The 5,450-nt window shown below is 39.9% G+C and overlaps 1 pseudogene; it reads left to right on the top strand.

Moving 5' to 3' along the window:
- The first annotated feature begins 1,832 nt into the window (after positions 1-1,832).
- Positions 1,833-2,923, top strand: LOC102820787 (annotated as a pseudogene).
- The last annotated feature ends 2,527 nt before the right edge of the window (positions 2,924-5,450 follow it).

Here is a 5,450-nt window from a genome sequence, read left to right as displayed (position 1 = left end):
TGTCACATCTACGTTAATTCATTTTTAAGGCCTAAATTATTTATTTTCACTTATTTAAAGAAATAACAAACGTTTTATAAGAAACTCCAATATCTAATAATAAAGGAGAATCCAAAAGTCAAATCTATCATCTTATTGATTCCAACTCATAGTAACCTTAAATTGTTAAGTGCCATTGAGTCTGTTCTAACTCACAGCAACTCTGTATATGGCTTCCGAGTGGCTGGTGAGCTTAAATCACGGACCTGATGGTTCAAACTGACCTTTTGGTCCAGTGCTTATTATACAGCGCCACACCAGGACCCTATACGACAGAGTGAAACTGTTGCACAGGGTATTCAAACCTATAAATCTTTACAAAAGCAGAAAGCATCGTTTTTCTCCAACAGATAAGCTAGTGGGTTCAAATTTCCAACTTAGTGGTTAGCAGACTAGTGCTTACCTCGATGCATTACTAAAGCTCTTAATACGGGGGTAATAGTTTTCCTCAGTTTAAAAATAAATAAATGTTTTGCTTTCTATTTTGTATGAGGTAAATTACAGCCACTGTAACTTAGTACCTCCCCAGTTAAATAGGTTTATAGAAAAACCATACATAAATCTTGCAGATGGAGAAAAAGAGTTTGCCAAGAAGCAAGAGCAGAAGAAACAAGTGAAGTAAGCAGGCTTATGGGTCTGCCAAAGAGTTCACTGGTATCTTAAAAATATTTAAATGTGAATTAGTGTGATTTGGTAACTAACATTTTATATTTTTTAATCACTTAATTTCATAATATGATCATTTCTCCTTATCATAAACTACTCCTCAACAACATTATTTAAAAAAATATATCATATTTTTGAGGAATAGTTTATGACATGGACATTCTTAAAATTTGGTTAAGTACAAACCATGGAATATTATAGTCAGCTTTTAAAACACATGTAAAGCTTCAAGACCTTCTCTTTTCTCCTGCTGAAGAGAATGTAGAAAGGATTATAGCTACAGCAGTCAAAGTGAACCATAAAATAGAATCTTAGTATTTTGGATTGTTGTTTTTGTTGGTTAAAGTGCCGTCGAGTTGATTCTGACTCATAGTGATCCTGTGTAGGGTTTCCTAGAAATGGATGGTTAGTTTGAACTGCCAATCTTATAGTTCAAACTGACCTTGCGATTCACTGCAATCAATATGTATTGATAATTACAAGCAATAAGAAAGCAAAGGCTGAATAAAAACAGGAAGGATTAGTAGTTAAAAAACAGGGCCTTGTAAATAGAAATGATGCTGGAGAGATCATGATAGAATTTTGCAAGACCAATGATTTCTTCACTGCAAGTACCTTTTCTATACAACAAAAAAGATGACTATACACATGGATCTCACCAGACGGAGTACACAGAAATCAAATTGACTACATCTGTGGAAAGAGATGGTGAAAAGCTCCATATCATCAGCCAAAACACGGCCATATGCAAGTTCATGCTGAAGTTGAAGAAAAGTAAAACAAGTCCACGAGAGCCAAAATATGACTTTGAATATATCTCATCTGAATTTAGAGTCAACTGAAGACCAGATTTGATGCATTAGACACTAAAGACCGAAGATCAGAAGAGTTGTGGGATGATATCAAGAACATCATACAGAAGAAAGCAAAAGGGCCCAGACCAGCAGAGGCAGCAGCCGGAGCAGCTGTTGCCTGCGCCCTCCACACGCCCCGGGGTCTCTTTCCCCCTTCCTCCTCCGCCTTCCCGCCTGCCCCTATTGTTCCGCACCCCCCTTCCCCTTCCCGCCCACTCCCCTTTTCCCCCCTCAGTTGCCTCGCGCCTGCAGTGACCAATGACTTGACCACTCAAAGTCCAGTTCCCCAGAACATTGCTCGACATGGACACCGGTGTGATTGAAGGTGGATTAAATGTCACTCTCACTATCCGGCTACTTATGCATGGAAAGGAAGTTGGCAGTATCATCGGAAAGAAAGGAGAATCAGTTAAGAAGATGCATGAAGAGAGTGGTGCACTATCAACATCTCAGAAGGAAATTGTCCTGAGAGAATTATCACTTTGGCTAGACCCACTAATGCCATCTTTAAAGCGTTTGCTACGATCATTGACAAACTGGAAGAGGATATCAGCAGCTCTATGACCAATAGCACAGTTGCCTGTAGACCTCCAGTTACCCCGAAGCTGGTTGTTCCTGATAGTCAGTGTGGCTCTCTCATTGGGAAAGGTGGTTGCAAGATCAAGGAAATAAGAGAGAGTACTGGGGCTCAGGTCCACGTGGCAGGGGATATGCTTCCCAACTCAACTGAGCGGGCCATCACGATTGCTGGCATTCCGCAATCCATCATTGAGTGTGTTAAACAGATCTGCGTGGTCATCTTGGAGACTCTCTCCCAGTCTCCCACGAAGGGCGTGACCATCCCGTACCGGCCCAAGCTGTCCAGTTCTCCAGTCATCTTTGCAGGTGGTCAGGACAGGTACAGCACAGGCAGCGACAGTGAGAGCTTTCCCCACACCACCCCGTCCATGTGCCTCAACCCTGACCTGGAGGGACCATCTCTAGAGGCCTATACCATTCAAGGACAGTATGCCATTCCACAGCCAGATTTGACTAAGCTGCACCAGTTGGCAATGTAACAGTCTCATTTTCCTATGACACATGGCAACACCGGATTCAGTGCAGGTTTGGATGCATCTGCTCAGACTACTTCTCATGAACTCACCATTCCAAATGATTTGATTGGCTGCATAGTCAGGCGTCAAGGCTCCAAAATCAATGAGATCCGTCAGATGTCTGGGGCACAGATCAAAATTGCGAACCCAATGGAAGGATCTACTGATAGGCAGGTTACCATCACTGGATCTGCTGCCAGCATTAGTCTGGCTCAATATCTAATCAATGTCAGGCTTTCCTCAGAGACGGGTGGCATGGGGAGCAGCTAGAACAATGCAGATTCATCCATAAACCCTTTCTGCTGTTCACCACCACCCATGATCCATCTGTGTAGTTTCTGAACAGTCAGCGATTCCAGGTTTTAAATAGTTTGTAAATTTTCAGTTTCTACACTTTATCATCCACTTGTGATTTTTTAATTAAAGTGTTTTAATTCCTTTCTCTGTTGAGCTGTTAATGTTGAGGTCCATATTTAGTTTTATAAGCTTCTCCCTGTTTTGTGTTTTTGTTTTTTTTGGCTCATGAACTTTTTTTCTGTTTGTCATGGATATGTAAGAGTGGAATATTAATACATTTCAGTTTAGTTCTGTGATGCCAGGAATTTTTCAAAAACAAAACAAAACAAAAAAACAACGATTAAAAGATGGACTGGAGCTTTTCCATTGTGAATAGAAAAAAAAAAAAGGAAAAGACCAAAATGAATCTCAGAAGAGACTCTGAAACTTGCTCACCATAGAGATGCTGAAGCAAATGGAAGAAGAATGAAGGAGATAAAATAGCTGAACAGAAAATTTCAAAGGCCAGCTTGAGAAAACAAAGTCAAATATTATAACAAAATGTGCAAAGGCTTGGAATGAGAAAAGCAAAAGGGAAGAAGAGCTCAGCATTTCTCAAGCTGAAAGAACTAAGGGAAAAACTAACACCTCAACTTGCAGTATAATGAAAGATTATGTGGGCAAAATACTGAATGATGAAGAAAGCATCAAAAGAAGATAGAAGGAATACAGAGTCACTGTACCAAAAAGAAATGCTTGATGTTCAACCATTTCATGATCAAGAGCCAGTGGTCCTGAAGGAGGAAGTCCAAGGTGCACTCTAGTCACTGGCAAAGAACAAGGAACCAGGAATAGATGAAATATAAATTGAAATCTTTTAACAAACTGATGGAGACAGTCATTTAATTTTGACCAACTTAACAACATTTAACTTACCACGGACCTCAATTTATGGTGTAATTCTGGTTAACTGAACATTAATTATACAGCATTTATTACAAATTACTCTCATGACTGATTCAAAGGGGATTTTGTGAACTAATCTGAAGTTCACAAAATTTGATGTCACAAATAATGTTTTCATGCAAACAGTAAATACACAAAAGCAAAACATTTTCAGAACTGTCTTCAAGATCATAGTAAAAATCTAAAACTAAAACAGACTTGGAAAATACAAAGGTAAGTCAAAAAGCATTGCTACTAGGGTTCCTGGTTATACATACACAGGTTCATTCCACACAAAGCCTGTCTAAATATGTCTCTGTGAACTGTGGATGGCTAGACAAGTTCTTGTTAATATACTTTGTCTTTGTCTCATGAAGGTGTGTGTCTTCACACAAAAAAAGGCCCAGTCAAATTAGAAGCTTCTGAGGGGATCTGCTGGGTCACTTAATTCAGGACACAGAGGTCAACTCATAAGACTATAACCATTGTTTTATGGCACTCCTCGCGGGTAAACTTGATATTCTCAAAGAACAAAAGACAATCAGATTTTTTTTTTTTAAATCATGCAGAAGTTTTCAGAAACCTCCAACTACACTGCTGAAAAAAAGGTCAGGAAAGTTGAACCAAGAAATTATTTTTTATCATGCTCATTTTTCGAAGGTAGCAAGGGCTGTCTGTCCTACAATAATTTTATTGGGACATCTTACCCATTCAGCTTACAGTCCTAATCATGTCCCTTCAGATTTCTTTTTTTCTGCAAAACTCAGAGAACATTTAGTCCCTCCATATGCAAAAGCTGCCACTTTAACAAGGTGGAAACTGGACATCTCAAAATTCTTCCAGGAATGCTTGTTGCTGTTAAGTGCCATCAAGTCAGTTATGACTCACAGAAACTGAGGAGTGGCTGGTGGGTTTGACCCACCAACCTTGTAAACCTTGCAATAAGCAGTCCAGTCCTTACTGGCAGACACTGTATCAAACCTTCTCACTAAGGCACTTTCTGTTTTTCCACTGGCCTTCTAACTTCACGAAGCATGATGTCATTCTGCAAGAACTGGTCACACGTATAAGAGACAAAGCTAAAACTAAAGGATAATGGAATTCTTCCATGAACTTTCTGAAGCCCCCTCAGACTGTCTACTCAGCATACAAATTGAGTTGTTGTTGTTGTTGTTAAGTATCGTGGATCAGTTCCAACTCATAATGACCCTGCACAGGGTTTCCGAGGCTGTAAATCTTTATGGGAGCAGAAAGCCTCATCTTTCTCCCACAGAATGGCTGGTAGTTTCAAACTTCCGACCTTGAGGTTAGCAGGCAGATTCATAACCACTACACTAAAAATTGAAAAAGTATGATGAAAAGATACAGCCCTGAGGTGTACGTTTCCTGATATTAAGTTATACCAAACTCATTGCCATCAAATTGATTTATGCTGTTGTTGTTGTTGTTGTTGTTGTTGTTGTTCTTGTTAAGTGCCTTCGAGTCGGAGCCGACCCATAGCGACCCTGTACAGGGTTTCCAAGGGTGTAAATCCTTACGGGAGTAGAAAGCCTCATCTTTCTCCCGCGGAGCGGCT

This window comes from Chrysochloris asiatica, unplaced genomic scaffold, assembly GCF_000296735.1.
Source record: "Chrysochloris asiatica unplaced genomic scaffold, ChrAsi1.0 scaffold00094, whole genome shotgun sequence".
Taxonomy (NCBI): domain Eukaryota; kingdom Metazoa; phylum Chordata; class Mammalia; order Afrosoricida; family Chrysochloridae; genus Chrysochloris; species Chrysochloris asiatica.
The sequence above is the reverse complement of the archived record's forward strand: the minus strand, read 5'-3'. Positions and strand labels throughout refer to the sequence as shown.